At 39.7% G+C, this 16139-nt stretch overlaps 1 long non-coding RNA gene across 2 annotated transcripts in view; it reads left to right on the forward strand.

The window, feature by feature from the left end:
* The window catches only part of LOC106987881 (uncharacterized), a 79265-nt gene extending 63342 nt beyond the window's left edge, over positions 1 to 15923 (forward strand). For both annotated transcript variants that reach the window (XR_008295436.1, XR_008295435.1), the window contains exon 6: positions 15217 to 15923. This is a non-coding gene — a long non-coding RNA (uncharacterized LOC106987881). The remainder of the gene's footprint in view (positions 1 to 15216) is intronic.
* Positions 15924 to 16139: the final 216 nt, after the last annotated feature.

Here is a 16139-nt window from a genome sequence, read left to right on the forward strand (position 1 = left end):
TGATTTAGGTCCCTCTCTTACCCTTTTAAGTTTATTTATTTTTGAGAGGGAGAGAGAGAGAGAGAGGGAGAGCATTGGGGAGGGGCAGAGAGAGAGGGAGAGATAATCTCAAGCAGGTTCTATATTGTCAGCGGAGAGTCTGACCTGGGGCTCTATCTCACAAACTATGAAAGCATGACCTGAGCCAAAATCAAGAGTCGGATGTTTAATGGACTGAGCCACCCAGGCCCCCCCCCCTTTCTCTTAACCTTTTCAAATCTCAGTATAGAGATATGGAAAGAGAAAATAATGACAGATTCACAGTGTTAGAAGCATCACTGGATTACAGAATGTTAAGGCACTATGAGAACCAAAAAAAAAAAAAAAAAAAAAAAAAAATGCAGTGCAACCCCTGTCACTGCAGATGGGAAAACTGATAGCTCATCTCACAGTTGCCTGAATCATGTACTATACGTGACTTTGTTTTATGTAGGGGCCATTGTCTCCCCATCCACTTTGTAAACTTCTTTTGGACAGAATCTGAACTTCATACTTTCCCACACTGCTCAGTGTTTAGAAAAATAAAAGATAGGTTTTGAATAAATAATTAACTTATTGAGCCCTTTTCTTTTTTTTTTTTTAATTTTTTTTCAACGTTTATTTATTTTTGGGACAGAGAGAGACAGAGCATGAACGGGGGAGGGGCAGAGAGAGAGGGAGACACAGAATCGGAAACAGGCTCCAGGCGCTGAGCCATCAGCCCAGAGCCCGACGCGGGGCTCGAACTCCCGGACGCGAGATCGTGACCTGAGCTGAAGTCGGACGCTCAACCGACTGCGCCACCCAGGCGCCCCATTGAGCCCTTTTCATCCAGCAAAACTGCTTCAATCAAATGGGCAAAGTTTTAATCTTCTATGTATATGCAGAGACTTCTAGAGGAAATCCAATAACTTCCCTTCTCACTTGAATCCTAGACTTAGCAATGATCACGGTCAAGGAGTTCCTCGTAAAAACATAACCCAGCCTTGCAGAGTAGGCCAGAAATGTCATATGTATGCATATAATTTGTACCAGCCCTGTTCCATCAAAAGAAATTCACAGATAATGAAACAGTTTAGGAATAAAATAGCACCATTTTTAAATTTAAGTGTTTGTGTCACTTACAATAAAAAAAGGGGCACCTGGGTGGCTCAGTCAGTTAAGTGTCTGAGCTGATCTCACAGTTTGAGAGTTCAAGCCCCACGTCAGGCTCTGTGCTGACAGGAGGAGCCTGCTTGTGATTCTCTGTCTCCTGCTCTCTTTGCCCCTCCTCCCCTAAATAAATAAATAAACTTTGAAAAATTCTTTAAAAAAATAAATAAATAAAAAGGATTTGTGTCATTTACAATAAAACATATTTCAATGTATTAAGAAACTAAGAAGGTGAGAAAACTGAGGTAGAAAATAAGATAAAGCTTGGGGTGATGCTGATATCCAAAGTGCATGACATTGGTAGGCCTGAAATTTGGCTGTGAGCATTCCCATTAATTAATAGCAGTTGCAGTAGAATGGTCCAAGTTCCCAAGTCATAAGAATCTGTTTCAGCCCAGATAATTAATCTAAGCCAATCACAGTAATCCTATTCCCCTTCTCAGTAGGTGGGTTAAGAATATGTATGTGACCTATTTTTGGTAAAATTGACATGAGCGAAATTCTTCTAGGGAAGGAGGAGCTTTCCAGGAAAGACCTCCTCATTCTTATTCTCAAAAGAGAGATAAGAAATATATAGTCCCAGGGTGCCTGGGTGGCTCAGTTGATTAAGTGACTGACTTGGTTTAGGCTCAGGTCATGATCTCACAGTTTGGTGAGTTTGAGCCCCACACTGCCAGTACAGAGCCTGCTTGGGGTTCTCTCTCCCTCTCTCTCTGTCCCTTCCCTGCTTGCACTCTGTCTCTCCCAAATAAATAAATAAACTTTAAAAAAAGAAACACACACTTCTGGGGCGCTTGGGTGGCTCAGTCAGTTAAGCGCCTGATGTCAGCTCAGGACATGATCTCACAGTTCATGGGTTCCAGCCCCGCGTCTGACTCTGCTGACAGCTCAGAGCCTGGAGCCTGCTTCACATTCTGTGTCTCCCTTTCTCTCTGCCCCTTCCTGCTCACATGTTCGCTCGCTCTTTCAAAAATAAACATTAAAAATTAAAAAAAAAAAAAAAGAAATCTACAGTCCCTTCCTGCCTCTGGATGTTGTTATGTCTGGATATGATGCCTGGACTGATGAGCCATCTGAGTATCAACCTGAGAATGAAGCCAAAACATAGGGGGTGGGGGTGGGCAGGGCTATGGGAATCACCGTGAAGAGGTGCTGCAGCCCTGACTTCCTCCCCTGGAGCTACATTCCCTCTGACCTCTGGTTTTTGTTGTTGTTGTTTAAGGCAACTTGAATTGGGGTTTTTCTGTATCTTACAGCCAAAAGCATCCTAAATGGTTTCAAAGCAGCAGTTAAGAATGTAGTTCCAAAGTGAGACAAATCTGGATCTATCATCGAACTTGTTCTATGTAAACATGACCTGTATATTAGAGTATGTAATACCTACAATACAGAGTTGTTGTACAAACTTAGTGGAGAAAGAAAGCAGGCGAAATGTTTAGCACAGAACCCGATGCATTGTAAGTGCTTAATAAAGAGTAGATTTTAACACTGAGGAGAAACACAGGTAATCAATATCTAAGTGACTGGCTCTTGGAAACGGCAATTGAACTTTCTCAGGCTGTAATTCAGGCTCTTAACCTGTCGTTAGTGAGGATGGAAGACAATTGGCCACTTCTTGCTTGTAAAACAATCCATTACGTGCTGGACAGTCATTATTAAGGGTCTCATTTGTTAATCTCAACGGAATATCTAAAACCAAAACCACGAACTAAGCAACCTATATCCAATTAAGTTGTGCTCTTACTGAAAGGACACAGTAATGTGACAAAGGTAGGACTCAGATGTCACTGCCAGGTGTCCAACAAATAGTTACCAGGATGGTCTTTAGGGGTCAGCTCTTCTGGGCTTCAGCCTCCTTGTCTCTGCAAATAAGCCCTTTTGAGCCTGCCTGGTGGGTGCTATCAATGCTAGCGACCTTTGGTATAAAAGTTCCTTCCTCCCTCAGGCCTTGCAGAAACAAATCCTTTGGAGCCAGCCACCAAGAGACAACGCAGTATTGTTTCATTTTTTTCCCAAGGGGCTGCATATGATCAGTCACAAGGCCATCTCCAGCCAGTCCAGTGCTCTCCTAGCATTAAGTCTCGTCCATTCAGCGGGAGAAGGATTTCAATATAATGTTGTATGGACCAGCTGACTCTCAGAACCCCCAGTATTGCATTAGCAGCAAGGGTTGTGGAGGATGGATATGGGAAGTGTTAGGAGCTGAGGGAGAAATGTGGCTGCTTGCCCCAGACAAATCTCTCTTATCTATAGACCTGCTTTTCATCTTTCTCCAAGAAGCAGTAAAAAATAGCTAATTTAATTATGTTTCTTGGGGACAAGGATTGTACCTTCATTGGTACCATTTATTGCCTGAAAGTTCATGGTTTTGGTGTTATAACCAAAACTAACCGATAGTTAGTTGTCCTTATAAATTTTTAATCAAGTTTAAATGGCAGTCTCTTCGAAATAAAGGCATTAAGCACATGTTTGAAAATAAATACATAACAAGGTAATTTATATTTTTAAAAAGGAGCATGCCAACCACAGTGAACTCAATAGCAGAGGCTTCTCCCATGTCCTGGGGGTCCTTTTACAATCTCAAGAAAAGGGAGGGGATCAGAAAATTACTGAGATTGGATTCCTTCAGTTTTAAGAGAATAATGGCAAAGCCAGGTTTAATTGTAGCTAGAATAATATATAACAGCACTTCTGGTTATGGAGCAGTTCATCCCTATTGTAGTAATTTTTAAAATGTGCAAATCAAAAAAAAAAAAAAGAGAGAAACAAAATGAAAATAAAATCACACATACCCCACCACTTAGAAATCATACTTTAACATTTTGGTGATTGCTTTTCCTGAAAACACACACATACCCATCCATATATATATTCATATATGTGGGACCATATTTATGTACTCTCGTATTAACTGACTTTTTTTTTAATGCAGCATAACATTGCAAATATATTTCCATACCAATAAATACATTTCTGCAATTATATTTCTACAATGTAATTTTAATAGCTACAAAGCATTCCATTATATAGGATCTACTATGTTTTATATCATAAATAATGTGCATAACCAAATCATTAGTGTGATTGTTAGACTTTTCCAGTGTTTTTGTTGTTATAATTAACAGCACTGTGATAATTGTAACTAAATTCCTTTACACTTCGTTATTAAATCCCTAATTTCCTTAGGATAATTTCTGAAAAGTGGAATCGCAAGTTCAAAGTGTTTGTACAATGTTGTTTTTAAACATAGATTGCGAGAATTCAGTAGGCACATTTAAATATTTTTAGGAGTTGCATTTCCTACTTAGAGAAAATTCTGTTGGCCTGTTAAATCATCATACCCAAATTTTCATTTTCTTTCTCCATACTTAACAGATTCATAACCAATTGTAATAGGTCTTATTTTTACTTGAAGTTAAAATTCTTTTATTTACTAACTGATCATTTTCTTGAATTTCTTCTACACTCGGAATCCCAATAACTGGGCTTGTAGCCCAATCTTTCAGTCTGTTAATATAGGCAAATCTCTCTAGTACTTCTATTCATTTTTTGATTAAATTGATCATATTGCATAGAACAGTGGCTGTTACTATTTAAATTAAGTGAATTTAAAGTAGAATATGCTAGGCCTTTTTGATTTGCAAATTTACTTGTAAAAGCCAGGCCCACATAGCAGTTAAAGGCTCAATCTTTTGATATTAACACAGCATGAAAAGTTTTTTATTTTGGTAGCATCTACTTGCTTTAAAAATATGTATATATACATAATGTATGCAATATATCTGTATATGTGTATACATACACACACATATAACATTTATTCTAGAAGTGTGCTTTGTTGCTTACAGATGTGGAATAAATTAACTACAAAGCAAAATATTTGCAAATGTGTTTTGTTATTGCTTCTAATCTGTATAAAAGACCACTAGCTAGATGCTCCCTTTTCTGCTATCTCAACCTTAGCAAATAAGAATACCATTTAGCACTTTGCTTGGTGCTCAGGAGATGCTAATGTTTAGATAATAAACTGAGTATTTGTACTTTAAATTTTAGCCTAGGTTCACAGCATGGACCACTCCATTCAAATAAAACTGAGAAAACCATGTAAAAATATGATCCCTTTGGCGACAACTGTTATGACATACATGAATTTCCTTAAGTAAACGTGATTTGAGTATATTAGACACGTTAAGAGACAAAATACTAATTGTAAATACTTGGGAAGCATTGTGGACATGGGAATTGGTAAGTCATTTTTATAGGAAAATTTGATTTTTAGAAACAACAAATTGAGCAGTGGTTATGATTTTAACCATCTGAATGAAACAATGAGCTGATTATATGTAATGACTCACTGCTGTACTTTCAACACCTTCAGGGATCAATTTCACCCCAAAGTGAACAGAGCCAGCACCACATGGCCTGTTATCAAGCACTGACCTCTCTGATTCAAATGCAAAATGCTATTGCAGATGAAATTCACTGGGACAAAATGTTCAATAGAAAGATTACATTTCCAGTGGGGCAGAAAGATATTTGCCAGCATCTCATTAAGGCTTTGATACCAAGTCTTGGATTTCAATCAGCACCGAGATAGAATGGCAATAATCCAGTATCAGGAATGTATCTAGGGCTTTGTTTCCAGTAGCATTATGCATTTTTCCCATCTACAATAAAATCTTGAAAAAAATTTCTAAGGGAATAGATATGGAAAGAAATAACCTTGTAGTCATTTTCACGTCAGCCACAGAACGCATTTGGTGAAGCCTCTGCAGCCTGATAACTTTGCCTCTCACTAGGGGAGGAGAAGGTGACATCATTTACATTTAGCCCAACACGTGAAAAAGCCTGAAATTCTCTGCACCGTAAATGTAGCATCAATTCGTCCACCTTTGCAGCCCCACCACCCATCATTAATATAGTCTGGCCATTTTATCGCCGGCATTTTATCCTCTTCCCCTAGAAGTAATTTACCGACTTAATGGAAATGTGAGAGATTTGCTTTAACAGATTTTATGAATTTAAGCAAAAGGTCCCACTGAACATTTCCCTCTGGAGAGAGGTTATTCTTTGGCCAGGAGGCATTTGTAATAGTTCAGTAATCAAAAAAGAATTGCCTCAGGCTTGCTAATTTGCTCAGTCTCTTAAGTAACAAAAGGGTCTAAACTCTGCCTCTCAATTTAAAGTGAGCCCATAAAAGCTTCCAGTTTAGCAAGAAATCTAAGAATCCACAATCTGAGCTTTTAACCCCATTTCAATTTGTGCAAGTGTAATATCATTAGGGGCTCATTTCTACCAAAGAGTAGCTGTGGCTTTTCATAGAATTTAGTTCCTTAGAAGAGGTGGTGAGGTGGGCGAACACTTTGAAGAAGACAAACTACCAAAGAGATAAGGCTTGTTTCCCCTGAAGGATCAGAAGCTGGGAACACTGCAAATTTCATGGGAAAGTCTCTTTCCTATGAAACTTTTGGTCAAATGCGGCCAGGTAAGAATTCTGGATCAAATTTTGATTAGGGGGTGGAAGATTTAACTGCAGTTTGCATGGCTGCATTTGAAAAAGATACAATCGGGCAGAATTATGACACTGCGTCCACAGATGTATCCCCAGCATCTAGAATAGTGCCAGGCACTGAGACGCTCGGTAAATATTGGCTGAATGAATGAACTGTAATACAGCAGAGCCATTGTCATTGTTTGGTCAGGGAGAGACATGGTTTCTGCCTCAGGTTCCCTCAATATCCTGCCATTCTTGGACTGGCTTCTTTGGGCTGGTTGTTCCAGTTCCTCCTGCTTCCTGACACCTCTTCCTGGAACCAACTAATCAAAGCCCCCAACTTAGTGGGAAAATGTGTAACAAAGATTAAGGCCTCTTAACCGAGGAAACAAATAGAAGAAAACTAACGTGTAAATCCATAATCTTGCCCAACAACCTTGGTACTTAAGAAAAAAATTCACACAATTGAGAACCTGGGATAAGCATATTTGCTAGATTCCCAAGACAGTTCTAATTTCCCAAATCTTGTTTCACTGCCTCTTAAATCATTGGCTAACAAATGCTCATGACCATTAGACTAAAAGGCAGGGAAAGGAAAAAACTAAGATAGCAGAAAAGAGGGAAGAGGTTTTGCTAAAGCTTAATTGAACTGAATCATCTCCTCTGAATATGTCATTCTGGAAGTTAGTAAAACCCCCACCAAGTAAGCATGGACAGCCCATAAATAAGGTAAAAGGGTTAATAATGCAAGCTTAGGTGGTTCAGCATCTTCTGATATGCAAGGTAATAGCAGCAGTGATGAGACTAGCAATGGTTGGTTCATAAATGTCCATGAAGAACCAACCAGACAGAAAACATGGCACTTCAGGCAACTGGGAAGGGTTCTGTTTGCCAGAAACATGAGCAAGACTTTTTCCTGACCAATACTATCTTCATCTCTGTTAAAATTCTTCCTGAAATATCCTGCCATGCCAGTACAGTTCTTCCTGATCACTCTGTATGGATACCCCCAGGAACTTCACCTGGCTTATCTCATTACTTGGTTAACTGGCTAAATCATACTGAAGTCTTTCAACTTTGAGAATCAAGGAATAAAACAAATACCACTTTGGTTAGAATAAAAATTCCTGTGGACTACTGATTGCCATAGGTGACAGAGAGAGAGAGTAACACTATAGGGATTTTGCCTCTGTAAATTATGCCTACATCTGTATTGTTTTGTTTTTCAAACTGTGGACAAATTTCTGTCTTAATATAATTTTTTCATTAATTAATGTACGTATGTAGTGTAAACAGTCAGATAATAATAAAGGGCTGTGCCACAAACCTCATCAACAATATCTGCTCTTTTACCTATTTGTCTTTGTTTCTACATAAAATACTTGGGCTGCTATTTCTTGATGTTTTTCAGTTTTAGATTGTACTTGACTTCCCACTATGGAAAATGAGAATATTTTTCTTACCAACACATTCTCTCCCTCATCTCCTTTTCATCTTCCCATGCAGTTATAACATAATTTCATTCAATCAGTATTCAATGTTTCCATTATTATCGCGTTGTTAACATTATTCACCACAGGCTCCACAGAATACCATAAATACACTTTCTTTTGGTACAATGTTTGTTTTCTCTGGCAATAATTGCCTCAGATTTTCATTTATGTAGTTTTTCGGGATTCATCCCCCAACTCTCTGAAAGAAGTATAAACATCCTTCCAGTATATTCAGACACATGAAGTAATCTAGCAGTTCTGTTTTAATTGTTTCACTGATATCCAACTGGAGTCCCACCTTTACCAGCTCCCATCTGGCGTGGTTGTGTCCAGGCCTGTTAAATGCTGAAAATTCCCTTCTCCCCTGTCCTATATTGCCTTCTTTGTTTCCCAGCCTCTGTCTTTTTTTCTTGGCTTACTCGTTCTTGCAGAGCACTGTTACCAAATTTCTTTTCTTTCAAAGATTATAAACTTGTACAGGTGTATACACTTGTACAGGTGTTCTGAATAATAGTAATTCATGAGAGCTGCACTTCCTGTTTTGCAGAGGAAAGGTTTATTAATTATAAGGGAACGGGAATATACGGAATTAAACAATTACAGTAAACATAAAGAGAAGAAGTATAGAGAAGAATAAAGAAAGGTTACTACATCAAATCAGGTACTCACAACATCCAACCTTTCAGCTAGGGAAGCCCTGCAGTGAATAGCCTGGTTGGAGTCCCGATTGAGGGTCCCGGTGTCCTCCCCTCAGGTGAGGTTTCCAACTAACTATTCCCACCAGGGCAATATATACACTACCCGTGTGTGATCCATGGTTAGCATTAAGTTTGCCTAAGTGCAGTTGTGAGATAATCGGTTTTTCTTTCTTTCTTCTTCTGTTTTCTTTTTTCCTGTTTCTCTTGTCATCTCTCACAATATTAGGAGCCTTGGGTCTGCATGTTTCTCTTCCCTCCCTGATCCATTCGAGGGAGCCAGCCTGGTCTGCCTCAAGGAAGTGAGGCAAGTCAATCCCTCTTGATGTCAAGAATAGAAGGGCCAATTCTGATCCAGAGGCCAGATATGGAGCATAAGCCAACTAAGACCCTGTGATTGCGTATGTGCAGTTCTGGGCAGAAATGCATGACAAGTCATCCGAACAAGTTCTATCCAGGACAACTGGCAACGAAAACTACTTGTTCACGGTTTTTGTTTTTTGTTTTTAGCTACATATTTTTCAGACTTGAGTTTTTTAAAGTATTTTTAATGTTTATTTATTTTTGGGAGAGAGGAAGAGAGAGAGTGTGAGTGGGGAAGGGGCAGAGAGGGATGGAGACACAGAATCTGAAGCAGGGTCCTGGCTCTGAGCTGTCAGCACAGAACCTAACGCGGGGCTGGACTCACAAACAGCAAGATCATGACCTGAGCTGAAGTCAGACGCTTAACTGACTGAGCCACCCAGGTGCCCCTCAGACTTGAATTTTAACGCAACTTGAATAATACCTGAACCTCAAAGACCACCAAAGCTCCTTAGATCACCCTTTGAGACTTTTACTGTATTAGTTCAGTAATAAACCAAAACACTAATCATAGTTAGACCTATTCTTGTTGCTGTGAGAAATACAGAGAAAAATATAAGACATGCAAGGAGTCTATACTCTGACTGAGAAGTGTGGTAGTCACAATAATGGCCTTCCAAAGATGGTCACGTCCTATCAGAATTTGTGAATATGTGCGGCCGGGTTTTTGTGCCGCAGAGAAAAAAAAAAAAAGAATTTGTGAATATGTCATTACATGGCAAAAGAGAATTAAGATGCAGATGGAATCAAGTAGGCTAATCAGCCAGCCTTAAAAGAAGGAGATGATGGTGATGGTGTTGGTGATGAATGCATCAAGTAGGTACAATGAAATCACAAAGGTCCTTAGATGTGGAAGTGGGAGGCGGAAGGTCAGAGTGTCAGAATGATGCAACACGAGGAAAATTCGACTGGCCATTGTTCATTTTGAAGGTGGAAGGTGGCCATGAATGAAGAGATACAGGTAGTCTCTAGAGTCTAGAAAGGACAGTAAAACAGATTCTCTCCTACAACCTCCAGAAAGGAACACAGCCCTGACAATAGTTTTCACCTCGTGAGAACCATGTCAGACCTCTGAACTACAAAACAGTAAAATATTAAATTTGTGTTGTTCTAAGCCACTAAGTTTGTGGCAATTTGTCACAGCAGCAATAAGAAACTAATGCAAGGAGATAAGATAAATACACACACAATTAGCAGTTTCATCAAGTAGGATTATGTAATTATTACAAGCTTAAATTGTGTAGCTTGTATCAAAAGCTGAAGGAGATCCAGAGATGTGAATATGTAGTAACATTCACTGAACATGTAACAGATGCCAACACTATGTAAAATGCCTTAAATTTGACATCTCATTGGGTTAATTCCAGTGATTTGACAGTTGTAAAGGAAAGATGAAAAGTAGAGAAAGATATTTGCATCTTTGTAAGAGGCTTACATACTCATCAGATGTGAATTTAAATGGAATTTGGATTGTTGTGCTCTTTTTAATTGTTTTGCAGCATGTTCCATTTAAAATAGCAATCATGGATGGGGTGCCTGGGTGGCTCAGTTGGTTAAGCACCCAACTCTTGATTTTGGCTCAAGTCATGATCTCACGTTTTGTGAGACTGAGCCCCACATTGGGCTCTGTGCTGACAGCACAGAACCTGCTCTCCCTAGCTCTCTGCCCCTCCCCCACTCTTTCTCTCTCTCAAAATAAAATAAACCTTTAAAATGGCAATCATTTTTTAAAGTATGGCTGAGCATAGACCTCAGCCTTTTGAGTTGAAAGTAAATGACCCAACTCCATCTATTCCTTTTAACCATTAAACACACAGAGACACAAAGACATACATCTTGACTCAACTAGCCAGCCTCCAGAAGTGTTGGGGGGAAGTCTGTAGACTGAGAGTATCTCACATGATGTACATTAACCTGGTTGAGTTTTTAGTATGTGAACAAATATGTTCAAATCTCTTGATGAAGGTACCTACTCTCTCAGCCGTTGACGCATGCCACCTGAAACCTAGTTTCAAAGACGGAAAATTTGTTCTAGTTCCCTAAATTACTCTGTTGAGTCAGCGGTTTTATTTTCTCTTACTAACTAGAGTTTGTCTTGGAGCTCTAGAAATTGATTACTTATTTAGGCACAAACTTACACCAAAGAGCAGAATTTAGCATTGACTCCTCCCTACTGAACAAGATTAACCCTTCACGTGAGGATAAAGCAAGACTTAAAGTCACCTTGATGAAATCCTCCTAAAACAATTCTACTTTAAAAGCAGTGCAAGAAAAAAAAAAAAGCTCACCTATGCATCCCTTTCACATACTACGGATATACCTTGCTATATTTTTGCTTTTCTTTACAATAAGCTGTTCCAGTTGTCTCGCCTATGGGTATTCACAGACATATAATCTTTTCTCTGAGAATCTGAACTGTTGTTAGTGATTAGAATTCTAAGGCAAATATGCCAAGAAATGACTACAAGGGCCTGATTATCCTATAAACACTCTTCAGTTGTTGATTATTTGTCACATTCGTCCTTAGCAACAAAAGCTTCCCTTCCCTCCGTGAGAAGTTGCAATAATGTTTTCACTTGAGGCTCCATTTGCCAGGGTTGTGTAGGTATTCTCGGTGCTGGGAGTGCTACTACAGTGCCAAGAATATGGGAGTTTTAAAAAGAGGAGTATGGGATCTCAAACATGACATTAAACAACTCCCTTATGGGGGTGCCTGGGTGGCTCATTCGGTTAAGCGTCCAGCTTCAGTTCAGGTCATGATCCCATGGCTCCCGAACTGGAGCCCCGCATTGGGCTCTGTGCTGACAGCTCGAACGAAGCCTGGAGCCTGCTTCGGATTCTGTGTCTCCCTCTCTCTCTGCCTGTCCTCTGCTCGTGCTCGCTCTCTCTCTCTCTTTCTCAAAAATAAATAAACATTTAAAAAGTATTTAAACAATTCTCTTATGTAAATTAAGACATTCCTTGTCTGGCCTCTCCCTGGTTGCAAGTTCTTGTGGTTTACAGCAGTTAGAGGAGAAAGAAAAATGCATCTTCTTTCCTGGCCGCTTGGTCGCATATGCCATTTGAAGAGAAACATCATGCATTTACAGTGCAAACCTTTTTTCTATACACAACCCAGACTTGAAAAGAGAAACTACACCAAAATCCAAGGAAATAGAAGAAAAGAAAATCAGAGCAAGCTGGAGGTCAGTAAATGTATTAAAGGATTAGGGGCCAAGGAGGAAAGAAAAGAATTCTAAAAGACTCAATTCATTAGATTAGATTGTTTAAGCAAGCCAGTAAGCAATGGGCTTGGGAAGCTCTAGGGTTTTTGTTTTGTAATGTTTTTACATTTTTAGCCACTTAATAGCTGAGTTACATATTTGGTCAATGAATGTCAAGTCAGTAGAGCATATACAATTTCAAGTTCTTAAAGATTCAAGGTGAGGGAATAATATCTAAGGGAATATTTTGGTTAAGACAATTAGGACTTGAATAATATCTTCCTCTGCTTCTCAAAATAACAAAATCTACCTTCTGGATTTGGATACGATGTCTTAATTCTACTCTATCCTATTTCTCTAGGGATATTGAAGGGGAAAATGTTGATCCTTTTTTTCTTTTAGTAACTGTTGAAAGTGAACTGAGTGAATGGCAATAACTCTTTAGGAGAAGTTTTCAGAAAAAGGAAATTTTCAGTTTCATGATTAAATTATGAACTAAGAAAGCAGTGTCATCTATTTTGTCTTTTTTAAGTTTGTTTATGTCTTTTGAGAGAAAGATACAGCACGAGCAGGAGGAGCAGACAGAGGGAGAGAGAATCCCAAGCAGGCTCCGTGTAGTCTGCATGGAGCCCGACGCAGGGCTCCATCCCATGAACCATGAGAGCATGACCTGAGCCAAAATCAACAGTCAGATGCCTAACCAACTGAGCCACCCAGGCCCCCTGTGTAATCTATTTTAGATGGGTAATAATACTTAAGTAAGTATAAAAAGCAAAGATTTTATCTTGTTTTCCTAGCTGCAGAAGATTTTATTCAATTCACTGAAATACCAAGGAATAAAAGAGCTAACATTTACAGAGTGCCTACTGTGTGGTTCACAAAGCGCCTACTATGCTGTGGGTGCTGTGTGGTCATTTACAGTACATGTAAACCTCAGTGAGGTGCTAATATCCTCATTATTCAGATGAGAAAACTGTGGTTCAGAGAAGTGAAGGAACTTGTCTGAGCTCATATAATTTGAAATTGACAGGAACAACAACAAATCCAGATCTTAGTCCAGAACATGTCATCATTCCACCCCCACTCTGTGCCCCCAGGGAGCTGTCTGGTGGTGGAAATGACAAGCACTCAAAAACATATAACCAAACTAATAATATAAATACCTTTAGAGATGGTGCTTGGTGCTTCAAAGGAGAGTCAGAGAAAGAGAGAGAGAGAGAGAGAGAGAGAGAGAGAGAGAGAGAGAGGTCATTGGGTTGGAAGTGGCAAGCCTAGGCTTGGCCTGAGTAGAGCATGGTTTGGAATGTTTTTGCACAACAGAGGGGCAGTCATCCCACCCAAACCCTTCAGCCTCGCCTTGGAGTCCTGCTGACCAGTGGAGACACATCTGATTAGGATACATCAGCCAGTCACATCTTCCTGAAAAAAAGTCTAGGTCCAGGGCATTTCTGACTTCCACCATGCCTACCTGCTTGCTCTCGCTCTTGCCTGGCTTACCGGCTGCATCCGTCATATCCGCTTGCCGCCTTTCTCTCTAATGCCAGCCTCGTTGATTTACTCTCAGTTCCTCAAACGCTCTAAGCTCCCTCACACCTCCCTCCCGCGTTGGGACTTTTGCATGTGCCTGTACTTCCACTGTGCTTCAGCACTGCAGTGTACTTCAACACCTCCCTTCCACTTCCCCACCACTGATCCATTAGGGTTTTTAGATGGAATCCCCAGAAATGGACTCTGGCTGATTTAAACTTAAGAGGAAGGCATTGGAGTATATTGGGTGGTTCACAGAATTTCCAGGAAGGGTGGAATACCCAGATTTGGAGAACAGGAAAAAAACAAAGCCAGACAAATGGAACTTCAAGCAAAATCAGACCTAGAACCAGTCTGAAGAAGCTGCCTTTGCCCCTGAATGCAAAGCTCTCTTAGACAAAGGAATCCTGGAGTCATTGCTCTAGAAACTGAATGCTGCTACCACAGTCATTGCCACTAAAACAAATTCTTGGCACTGCTTCTTGGTATCACTGGCTCCTGCCTTGAGCAGGTAACTCTGTTTGTCCAAGCCTGGGTCATGGGCCTAAACCCCAATGCAAGGAAGGCTAGGAAAATGAGTTAATGGGCTTTGGAGAATCCTGCCTCCTACCAGGACTCACGTAGTGGAAAGACCTCAAACATAGGAAAGGAATTCGGATACAAAGTGGCCAGAAAATCCCATCCCTTCTTCCCCTGCTTGCCTTTTTCAGACTGGCCACTTTAGAATTCAGAGCTTTGTTGTAATAACTTGACCAGTTAAGATCAATAGCTTGATCTTAAAAGATCTTCCATAGGTTATTATCTGCACCAGGCTTGTTCCTTCACAGCACTTAGCACAGTTGATCACTCTTCATTTGGACTATATGGTTCGTGAGTATAGGGACCTTGATTGTATCGTTCACAGTGTTTCCTAGTACCCAGGATCATGCCTCACCCGGAGCACTGTCACTAAATAGTTGTTGAATGAATGAGTAAATGTGTTAATACTTGGAAGGCAGAGACTCTATCTGCTTAACTTCCTTTAGATTAAATGTAGCTTTACATTGAAGAAGGAATTTCCACAAATTATACTGGGAGTTAATTGGATAACTATAAGCCAGAGCCAGTTATTCTCTAGTTGGACATCCAGATTGCTTCTAATGGTTCACAATTATTTTTAAAACTCACGACAATGTTTGTAAATACTCTTTTCAAAGTTATTTTTGTAAAATGGACTTTCAGGCATTGAACAAACTGTTTAATGATGCAAACTTTTTTTTTTTTAATTTTAGAGAGAGAGAGAAAACTCCAGCAGGAGAGAGGGGTAGAGGGAAGAGAGAGAGAATCCTAAGCAGGCTCCATGCACAGCCCAGAGCCCAACACAAGGTTCGGTCTCACAACCCTGGGATCATGACCTGAGCTGAAATCAAGAGTGGGACCCTCAACCAACTGAACCACCAGGTGCCCTGCAAACATTTTTTTAAAAGTTATTTTCCTAAAGGCTGCAACAAAGTGTAAGCAGGTAAGAACATCTGTCTACTTATTGAGACCTAGAAGTTTTACATAGTTTCTAACTTGATAGCTACAAAGTTATATTTCCTTGTTTAAATTTGCATATCTACACTAGTAGGAATTGAACATTTCTACACATATTAGCCATTTGTAGTTACTCTATTGCAAACTATCTTTTTCTTTGCCTATTTATTTCCTAGTATACTAGTAATTTTTCTATGATTTCTATGAGTTCTCTGAACGTCAAAAGTAATTCATAAGTAGTACACTCATTGATTTTAATCTAAATGTTTTGCTACACAGCTGCCGGAAAACAATATATCAGGCATCACTCCTATTTTTCCTTGTTTACTTTGTTACATTGAGAAAAGCGAGATTCTACTTTGTGACATCTGAACTATCAGAATTGTAAATCTGTAAGGTCCAAAGTAATAAGTACCACTATAATTACATTGTAATTCATCCAAAAGCCAATGACTATTTCTTTTTTTTTAATGTTCATTTATTTTTTTTTTCAACGTTTATTTATTTTAGGGACAGAGAGAGACAGAGCATGAATGGGGGAGGGGCAGAGAGAGAGGGAGACACAGAATCGGAAGCAGGCTCCGAGCCATCAGCCCAGAGCCTGACGCCGGGCTCGAACTCCCGGACCGCGAGATCGTGACCTGGCTGAAGTCGGACGCTTAACCGACTGCGCCACCCA

This window comes from Acinonyx jubatus, chromosome C1 (assembly GCF_027475565.1).
Source record: "Acinonyx jubatus isolate Ajub_Pintada_27869175 chromosome C1, VMU_Ajub_asm_v1.0, whole genome shotgun sequence".
NCBI classification, from domain to species: Eukaryota; Metazoa; Chordata; class Mammalia; order Carnivora; family Felidae; genus Acinonyx; species Acinonyx jubatus.